We start from the raw sequence: 11168 nt of genomic DNA on the forward strand, positions 1-11168 counted from the left end.
TCCTGGTACTCCGCAGCTGTGCAAGCAGCTCTAGCGGCAAACTGGTTGGCTTCCAACGGCTTCTCACCCTCGCGCACCTTGTTCCACTGAGTCCACCACTGCCACCACATTACAATAATCTGCATACGAACATTCTTTTCCTGCTCCCACAACCTGTCAAGAGTCTCAACAATGGAGGTACAGTCCGCTAGTTGCTGCCTTACCTGCTCGAGATTCAGCTCTCTCCACACCTGCTTGACCTCCTGGCACTCAACAAACAAGTGTTTCCCCGACTCATGCCTAGAGTTGCAAAGAAAGCATCGGTGGTCCTCAATTTCCACACCCCTCCTGCCCAATATATCCTTAGTGGGAAGGGTATTGTGTGCCATCCTCCACATGAAATGACTGATTTTTCCTGGACATGGCATTTTCCAGATTCTTTTCCACTTGACGTCGCCCCCATCTGACATATTACCAGCCACTTGTGGGGCACAATCACTTACTTCATTAGGAGATTCAGAGAGAGCCCGCTTCAGTTTGTAGTCCTGACAGACTGAAAAATTGCCCTTGGGGTCGAAGTGCCAGGCCATGAAATCCTCAGCGCCGTCCCTCAGTGGCATTTGAAGGATTAGGTCGGCGTCGTGCTCCCAAAACGTGTCTCTGACCAGGTCTTCGTCCCAGCTAGCTGTAATAGGATCAATGAGCTCTGAGACCCTGGTTAGCAGGTTACCTCCTCTCGGAGTTATCACCTTTCGCGACAAGGCTCTAGGGATCAACGGGTCCTCCCAAATCCGGATGTGCTGCCCATCATCCACACGCCAAACCACACCCTGCTTAACCAACTGGATTCCATGTGTAATGCTGCGCCACGCATAGGACATATTTGCCGTTTGGTCTGCTTCTACCACATTGTAGTTAGGGTAGTACTTTGCTTTCATGAGTTGTGCACACAGGCTGTCCGGTTGCTGGAGTAGGCGCCACACCTGACGTGCCAACATGGCGATGTTGAAATCATGGATATCCCTAAACCACGTAATTATACGATATGATAAGAGTCACATGGGCTATCTTCTCTTTTTAACACTAAGAGTATCTCCAACTGTGACTGTAAAAAACGCGCGCGGGGGGCAAAAGTGGGTTTTAGCGCGCGGGACTGTTTCGCGCGCTCCTCCAATGCCTCCGCGCGTCCTCCCACCACTCTGTACCTCGCCTCCGCTCTCTCCCCGCTCTCTCTCGCCTCGCCGCCACCGCGCCGCCGGGGAGCTTCGGGCCACCGCGGCGTCCGCGCGCGCCCCTCCGGTGCCTTCTCCGCCGAGATTCGGACCAGCGAGATGCGCCTCGGCCCCGGCACTTTCGACACCGCCCAAGAGGACGCCCGCGCGTACGACGCGACGGTGTGGCGCCTCCGGCGCCCTCGTCGAGAGATGAACTTCCCCGACGTGCCGACGCGGGAGCGGGCGCAAGAGCTCGCGCCTCCCCCGCGGCTTATCACCGACGAGGTTCATCGCGACAACCTGAGGCGGGAGCGTCGTCTCGGCATCGCCGAGATGGATGAGGAAGCTATGGCGCTGTGGCGCCAACGCTTCCCGTAGGACATCATCAACGAGCGCGAGTTACGCGCAAAGGAGGACGGAGAGGGAGGAGAGGAGGGCGGAGTGAGCCGCTTATCGTGAGGACAGGCGCACGCGAAAGGCGGCCGCTCAATTCAACATCGTCCTAGGAGCAGCGCCGTCCTGGGACTCCGATGAAGATCGGTATCTTGATGCTTTCATTATGACGTCGCAGGAGGACATCACCGAGACGAAGTCGGAGGACGAGGACGAGGAGTAGTTGAACTATCCTTTTTTATCTATCTATGCTAAACTATCTATGCTATGAACTACCTATGTATCGTTTATTTATCTCTCTATGCCTAGCTATGAGTATCGAGTCGGAGTCGAATGTGTATCGAGTCGAAATAGAAGGAGAAGACAACGAGTAGTAAAAAAAAATATAGCGCGTCTGCTGGAGCGGCGCGCGCGCACAATTATTTGCAGCGGCGGCTGGAGCCAGCGCTCTAAAACTGACTATTCCAACACTGTAAACGATTTTTTTAGCACGCCGCGTGTTGCGCGCCTGTTAGAGATGCTCTAACCAAACACTGGTAGAAAAAGGGCCTATAGTCCCGGTTCGTAAGGGCCTTTAGTCCCGGTTCCTGAACCGGGACTAAAGTGTCGGTACTAATGCCCTGTACCTTTAGTCCCGGTTCAATCCAGAACCGGGACTGATGGCCCTCCACGTGGGCAGTGCGCAGAGCCCAGGCAAGAGACCCTTTGGTCCCGGTTGGTGGCACCAACCGGGACCAATAGGCACCAACCGGGACCAATAGGCATCCACGCGTCAGCATTTCTGTGGCTGGGGTTTTTGTTTTTTTTAAAGGGGGGGTTTGGGGGTTTTGGAGGGTTAATTTAGGTGTTTCATATATTGTGTTAGCTAGCTATAATTAATAGAGAGAAGTGTCCTCTCTTACGTTCGTGCTTGGTCGACGCTACGTACTATACATACGTACACTACAACAAAAACGGCTTGTATGGTCGCTTTTTCTGAGACGCTATTTGTCTTCGTCTCTATGCCCAAGAACACTAGCAAGCTAAAGACGCTTCTTAAGACGTTTATGGGGTGTCACAAACTTTTGCTTATAATTGGCCATTTAGAAAATAGGTATATAATTTTAATTAATTTAGAGACAATTTGTGAGACGTTTTATATGCGACTATAATCAAAGATTTTGTACTCAAAAGGCAAATAAAATTGTACTTGTGGTAAAATTCGAATGGATGACCCGAGTAATTGCACGAACAAATTGACCAAGAGGCATTTTTTTATTTGATTGCAACCTTAATCATCACATTCATAATATTCTCCTAAGTAATATTATATTACCTTTCTAATATTCTCATGCTAAAACAAAAACCTTAATCATCTCTCCTTGGAAAAAAATCCTTAATCATCCGAAAGATACAAGGGATTTGATGATTTGCCCTATTATAGTTTGGCACTTGATGATTTGCAACATTTGATTTAGAGTTATATATACTTTACATTAATTTACTGATCATTTGCCCTGAGTGGCGTTTTGCTGAATTTTAATTTATTTAACTTGATAAATCCTGGTGGAGTGACCTATATACCCTTTGGTATTTTTGCAATCTACTTTGTACTAATATATGCGGCTCCTGGACTAAAAAAATCGATCTACTATGAGGGCTCGTCCTTAGCGTCGCTGCTGCTCGGCACCTCGGCACCAACCGCCGCTCTCCCGCCGCTGTTTGCCCCCAGCCAGAGCTCTCAAGCCGCCAACGGTCGCCACCTATCAAAGATCTGACGCCACCGCCACTCGCCCTTAGCCTCAACTCCTACTTCGCTCCATTCTGCTCCCCCGCCGCTCGGTGGCTGTTCCCTCTGGCCAGAGCTCCCCCGAGGCCTCCCGCTGCTTCTCCCAGCCAAGTTCCCCAGCCGCCATATGCTGATATCCTCCCTCCAGCCCAAGTTTCCCCGCCACCCGACGCCGGTCTCCCCGCCAGCCCAAGCTCCCCCGTCGCCTGACGCGATGGCGAAGTTAGGGGTCTTCCTAGGAATTCCGGGCAGATCCTATATGACGCCCATGTCCGTCCGTTCGTCGCTGCTTCGCTGAAGTGAAGCGAGCGAACAAGGCGCATGGGCCGGCTCACTTCGAGCGAGACCTGGTTTTGGGAACCTTCTAGTAGGTTCCCTAAACCGAGTTTTTTTTTCTTTTGCTAGTTTTTCCATTTTTACTGTTTTTTTTACCTTTTTGTGTCCATTTTTTGTTTCTTTTCTTTCATTTTATCCTTTTTTGTTTTACTTTTATACTTTGTTTTCAAGAAAATGGTTCGAATTCCAAATTTTGTTCATGATTTTAAAAATTGTTCATGGATTTATTTATTTCACTTTTTTAAAAAAATGTTCAAAATTTCAAAAATGTTCAGCGTATATCACAAAATGTTCAATATATACTTAATATTTGTTTAGTGTATATAACAAAATTGTTCCATGTGTAGTTAAAAATAGTTCAATGTATATTACAAAAATGTTCAATATATATTTAAAATTTATGCATCATATATCACAAAAATTTACAATGTGTAGTTAAAAAATTGTTCGGCATATATTCACAAAAAATTCAATGTATATTTGAAATTTATAAAAATTCAACAAATGTTTGGAGTTTCATCCGTGGTCAATAATTATTCACGTTCTTTTTTTTTTGTAAAAATCAAGTTTTAAAATTTTGTTTTCGAAAATGTTATTCATTTCTTGAAGGAATGATTAGAAGACGGATCTACCTCTGTACATAATACCTATCTTTGAGCGTTGTAATTTAACATATGGTCAATCGCTGGTGCAGTGAGGAACAAAGTTGCTATATTGCGGTGGGTCGCGGGTTCTAGTCCATGGAACGCTCCATTTTTTCGTGGCATTTCTCTTTTTTAGATTCGCTCGTTGGAATGGCCGGCCCTTTTTGCGCTAATCCTTCAGCGTGTGGGTGAGCTCGCTGCCGGCCATTTCTCTTTTTAGGCGTGGACTATGAAAGAGTTTTGGAGTTTTGTGCAAAACAAATACTACATGTAGGTAATGAGTGACTAGGCCGTTGGCCCATGAGCCCAAACACAACCAGGCAGCCACGCTCGTACCAGACACGAGCGACGTGGCGTCTGGTCAAGCGCGCGAGTCGCCGACCGTGTTTCCCTTCCTCGATTCCAACTTTTCCCCAACCTAGCGCTAGCTGAAGGCTCTAGCGGCGGCGAGCGATTCTTGGTCCGGCGGCGGCGGCCGGCTCTCCTGCCTCTCCCTTGGTCCCTCCCCTCCCCTCCATCCGGCCATCTCACTCCCCTGCCCTCGCCCTCCGGCGCCCAGCCCTCTCCTCCGCGGCTCCCCCAGGCGCCAGGCCACCAGTCTGCCTCCAGCCTCCCGAGCGCGGCGGCAGCCGGCAGCGCCCTCCAGGCTCCAACCACCGTCCTCGGGCCTCCCCGGCGCGGCGGCAGCAACAGTCCGGCCTCCGTTCCTCAACAGCCACAATGTAGTGCATCTATTCTTTCCCTCCGTTTCTATTTTCTAAACAAATTGAAGATTATTCTGTGATTGCTTGTAAATTTAAATTGAACTTGATTCATTTGCTGCGTATGATCATAAATGATTGCTACTTACTAATTACTATGTGATTCATTTGCTTCTTACTATGGAAATTGAAATGCTTATCCAATGTACATCAGACCCTGACGCCGGTTGCCCTGGCAAAATGCCGCTCCCCGCCAACGCCCCTCTCTCTCAGCTGCCGACCTCGGCAACGAGCTCACCCACACGCCTCTGCTGCCAGAAGATTGCCCGCAGGTTGTTGTTTTCTTTTTTTATATCTCTGCATCATGTGGGACATAGCTCGAATTGAGATGTATCACTTGTGTTTTCCCTTTCTATCTTACTGTGATGCACTGTATTATTGCAATTTGAAAATTGTTGTTAAAAATCGGTGAACCTTTTTGGTTGTTGAATAACAATTGTTGTTAAAAACAGTGGTACTGTTGATTGGATGGCGCTCATTTATGGCATAATATTCTTAAGTCGATCTGGTTAGGGGGAACTGCCTATGAATGCCAGAGAAGAATATTCAGCAGTGTGATGCAAAATTTGAATTACCTAAGTTGTGTGTCATCTCTACTTTTCTTGATTTAGCAAAGCGAAACTAGTGGATATTACTTAGATTTTTAGTAACTAGTTACACCAGCTAGCCTTCTGCTGTTTGTCACTTGAATGCAGAAAAAAATCAAGCATTGGAGACATCCATTTTTTGTCATGGAGGAAAACTTCTTTATGTACTTCACATAAATTCTTCTAGTAAAGACACATCTCGATTTATGTTTTGTAATGTAAGGTGAATGATGTCGGTAAATCATATTATACAATTTGAACCTAAGTATCGAATGCATAGTTTAAAATATTCATATAAACCTATGCTTAATGTAAAAGAGCATATGGAAAATTATAAACTGATCTATTTTGTTTTCATTACTACAGCTAGCAAAGGCTAATGGATCGAGGTTGGATGAGTAAACCAAGATCAACTACTGATTATAAAGAAGGTGTCGAGCAATTTCTATCTTTTGCCTTCCATGATGTTCCACTCGGTGATAAAATTCTCTGTCCCTGTGTAAATTGTGGAAATAAGGCAACGCAGAATTACGACGAAGTGAAAACCCACCTAAGATGTGATGGTATTCTTCAGGGTTATACAAAATGGGTTTGCCATGGAGAAGAGTATGATTCACCGTCATTTGCATTTGCACCCATGTCAAATAACAACAACAATTTTCATATTCCGGGTTTTCCAGTGAATTCTGATGTAGAAGGCAGTAATAGAAGATTGCATGACATTTCTGGGCTCTTAAGTGCCATTTTCCCCATGGCTGACAGCTTCCAATCACTATCAAGCGCATCTGATGGGGAACTAGATGGTGTTCAGTCTGAATTTGAGAACTTGGAACCTGGTATGACTGAGAATGTCAATACAACATCTGCAGATGATGATGCAATGAGAGAACAAGACATATACGCAAGTTTCCTCGAGGAAGCAAACACAGATTTATACCCTGGATGTGCAACATATTCGAGGTTGTCATTTCTTGTCACTTTATATCACATGAAAGTCTTGCATGGATGGTCATAGGAATCATTCACACAGCTACTTGGTGTATTATCGGTTGCATTTCCTCAGATAAACCTACCCAAGAAATATTATGAGGTGAAAAAAATCATACGCGGATTAGGGCTGGACTATGAGAAAATTCATGCATGCCCAAGAGACTGCATGCTTTTTAGAGGTGAAAGAGCTAACCAGGAGTCTTGCCATGTGTGTGGTGCCTCTCGTTGGGTTACCAATGAAAATGAGAAGAAAGATTCGGCAACTGAATCTAAAAAGAAGAAGAAGAAGAAACCAGCCAAGGTGTTGCGATATTTCCCATTGATTCCAAGGCTCCAAAGGTTATTTGCAACCAAGAAGACATCAACTGACATGCGTTGGCATGATGAGGGTCGTACTCGATTGCTGCGATGTCCAGCTGATGGAGAGGCTTGGAAAGATTTTGATGCCAGATATCCTAAATTCGCTCAGGATTCCCGTAATGCATGGCTAGGCGTTGGGTCTGATGGGTTTAATCCTTTCCGACTCATGAGTGCAAAACATAGTACTTGGCCAGTGATGCTTATTCCTTACAACCTACCACCTTGGATCTGCATGAAGCAAACATCTCTAATTTTATCAATGATTATTCCTGGACCAAGTTCCCCTGGCAATGACATTGATGTATATTTGCAGCCGTTGGTAGATGAGCTGCAACAACTTTGGAAGGGTGTGGACACTTTTGACTCATGTACTCAGGAGAAATTTTCTCTTCGAGCTGCACTATTGTGGACTTTGAACGATTTTCCAGCATTAGCTTACCTCTATGGGTGGAGCACGAGCGGTAAATATGCTTGCCCGTCTTGTGGTCCTTTCACAAGATCATATTGGCTAAAGAAGAGTAAGAAATTTTGTTATATGGGTCATCGCCGATGGCTACCACAGAATCACGTATTTCGGAGATGAAAGAAGGAGTTTGATAACACCGAAGAGATGGAACTTGCACCTATAACAATGAGTGGTAGCTCAGCTTTGAGAATGTTGCAGGGCAGAGTGTTTGTCTTAGGAAAAAAGGTTATTGTGGCAAAGAAAGGGAAAGGGAAAAAGAAGGGCAAAGACAGTGAAAAAGGAACTGAAGGTCCTGAAAAACAGAAGCGTAAAAGAGCGCCTAACAAGAAATCAGGTAACGTCGCACGTAAACCTGAAAAGAAGCCTGAGGATTGTTTCAAAAAGAAGTCGATATTCTTTGATTTGGAATACTGGGAGCACAACAAGTTAAGGCACAATCTAGATGTAATGCATATTGAGAAAAATGTCTTTGAAAATTTAATTGGAACCTTACTGGATATTGATTCTAAAACAAAGGATGGCCTTAATGCACGACTTGACTTAGGTGAAATTGGAATTCGATCTAGCCTTCAACCTCATGAAGGTGATAAGGGTAAAACTGAATTGCCGCATGCACCTTTTAATATGTATAAAGAAAAGAAGGAGATTCTTTGTACAGTGGTTAAGAATTGTAGGACACCTGATGGTTGTGCATCAAACTTTTCGAGGTGTGTGAACATGAAAGAATTGACATTGACTGGCCTCAAAAGCCAGGACTGCCATGTTATTCTACAAGACATCCTTCCTGTGGCACTTTTACACTGCTATCCAGTAAAGATGTCATGATAATAGTTGTTGAGCTGGCTAATTTCTTCAAGAATCTATGCTCCAAAGTGTTAGATGTCTCTGATCTTGACAAACTGCAAGAGAGTATTGTGAAGACACTTTGTAATATGGAAAAGGTTTTTCTTCCATCGTTTTTTACTGTCATGGTACATTTAATGGTGCATTTAGTTGAAGAAGCTAAACTTGGTGGCCCGGTGCATTACAGGTGGATGTACCATCTAGAGAGGTATTCTACTTTGATTGATTTGTTATTTTCCACAGTGCATCTAAGTATGTGATTTGATTTATTGTTTCCCATTATGCATATAACATTGTTGTTTTATGATGTTCAGATCATTTGTTTGGCTAAAGTCACTTGTGCGCAATAGAGCTTATCCTGAAGGTTCTATTGCTGAAGGATATACTGTTGAAGAATGCTTGATCTTTTGTTCAAGATTTCTAGAAGGAACCACACGTTTCACAAGAACATCTAGGAGCCCTGATCCTTCAGATAATACAAAGGGCATGTACATGTTTGATAGTGTTGGTGAGCCAATTGGAAAGGCTGTCACTATAGGCCAGTTGGACGATCAGCTTCTAGTTCAAGCACATCGATTTATCTTGCGACACTCTGATGAGCTTGATGATCTCCGTAGGTGTGCTTCAATGTTGTCTCCTATTTCTTTTATTTTTCACAAGTTGGAAAAAATCATGATGTTATTTGTCTTATTATTACAGAGAATTTCTGGACCAAGAGAGGAGGAAACCAGGTAACTGAAATTTGACGGATGATGACTATGAGGATTTGATTGGTAGACACTTTGCTGACTGGTTGGAACAAAAGGTATAATTCACCTTTAGCATGTTCCTTCACTGTAGTTCCATGTGAACTCAATGTAACCACTCTTACATACAGGTTATACTAGATGATGGACCGGATATCACAGAAAAGATAAGAGCATTAGCCGCAAAACCAAGCAAATGCGGGGTGCGCTATAGTGGCTATATAATTAATGGTTTCAGGTTTCATACTATCAGTCGCGAGACAGGACACGTGACACAAAATAGTGGTGTCGTGAACCTTGCTGAAAATGGCGTGTCCTATTATGGTCGGTTATCTGACATCTTCGAATTGTCATACAAAGATTACAAGGTGGTCTTCTTTAAATGTGATTGGTATGATGTTCATCACAAAGCTGGTATTATAAGAGATGAGTTTGGATTCACTCATGTGAACTTCTCCCGAAAAATACGTAGAGGGGAGAAGTTAGAGGATGAACCTTTTGTATTTTCTTCCCAAGTGGACCAGGTCTTCTATATCCAAAATCCGAGAAGTGAGAATTGGAATACCATGGTGAAATTCAAACCTCGTGATATTTTTGACATGGGTGGAGAACCATCTTCAGATGAAACAGAGTAGTCTTTGTGTTTTTAGCTTGTTATCTCCAGCTAAGATATAGGTTGAGCAATTGTCATCCATGCTCCTAGGTAGAATTACTCCAACATAATTATTCTAGCTGGGTGGATCTTCTTCGGAATGTATGTTACTTTGTGATGAACGAGCCTATGGTCTTTTTTTTAATGTGTATGTTCCCTTTTGTTATGAATGAGTTGTATGGCTGTCCGTTCTTTGAACAATTTTTTAACTTTCACTGACAGTACTACTGCTAAATTTTGGAACCTTCTGATAAAGTGTGCTTCAGGTTAATTTGTCCTGATTGGATGCTTCTTTGTGCTAGTTTATAGAAAAGGAAAGTAGTCTAGTCAATATTTCAATAATATTTTGCAAGTGCATGACATCGACTTTGCACGATTGACATCCCAGTTAACCAGAAAAAATTATAGTCAACAAATATGGAGAAACTGGAAAATCATAAAAATCAAACGCAGTATGGGATATTTGGTGAAATCATTGAAGTGTTACAGTAACTAGTACATTTCTTTTGTTATTTTTAAAATCCTTGAAACGGCTACATATGGCCGTTGACTTTTATAAAAATTTAAATTTTTTTGGGGGAAAATCAAATTTGAAAATGTTTGCGATCTTGAAGAAAAACATGAACTTGAAAAGGATTCACGGCTTCTGAAAATGTTCATGAATTTGAAAAAAGTTCACCAATTCAAATAAATATAATCACGAACTAAAAAAATCAATTTAAAAAATATTCATGACCTTTAAAAAATTTGAGTATTTGAAAAAGTTTCGTGAATTGGAAAATGGTTTATGGTTTCAAAGTTTTTTTGCAAAAAAATGATTTTTTCACAAATTAGGGAACAATTCACAAATTCAAGAAATGTTTGTGAACTTGAAATTATTGTGAATTTAAAAAATGTTCACGGTTTGAAAAAAACATTCACGAATTAAAAAAATTGGGAATTCTAAACAAAAGTTCACAAATTTGGAAGAACCTCAAGAATTTGAAAAATAAGAAAGAAAGGGAAATAAAAAAATAGAAAGGAAAAATAAATAAAAATTAAAACAAAAGGTAAAAAATAAAAGATAAAGGAAAAAAGGAAAACCCAGGAAAATATAGTAAAACCCGGCCGAAATAAACCTAAACAAGATAAAGATAACCGACTTTAAAAAGCTAACAAAGCTTCTGATGCTTCCTAGAACCCAAGCAAGGAAGCTTTTGGGGGCCTCGAAACCAGGGAGCAAGAGGGAGGTTCGCGCTTGTGCTTTAATTGGGCCGGTTATTTGTAACAAAAACAGCATGTGGCGAGATGCTGCAACCGGCCACGCCGAGAGCTGGAAATGGTGATGGTGGCCCTGCTGGATGCTCGAGCTAGCCACACGGTTTGCTGGAATCGGTGTGGCAGGTTTATTTCGGACCAACTGCATTTTTTGCTCCAACCGGAGTTGGGT

At 43.1% G+C, this 11168-nt stretch overlaps 1 pseudogene; it reads left to right on the plus strand.

Annotated features, from left to right (window-relative positions):
- Positions 1–6061: 6061 nt before the first annotated feature.
- Positions 6062–7466, plus strand: LOC147982961 (uncharacterized; annotated as a pseudogene).
- Positions 7467–11168: the final 3702 nt, after the last annotated feature.

Source organism: Triticum urartu, chromosome 2A, assembly GCF_056163025.1.
Source record: "Triticum urartu cultivar PI428250 chromosome 2A, HENAU_Tu73, whole genome shotgun sequence".
In the NCBI taxonomy this organism is placed as follows: domain Eukaryota; kingdom Viridiplantae; phylum Streptophyta; class Magnoliopsida; order Poales; family Poaceae; genus Triticum; species Triticum urartu.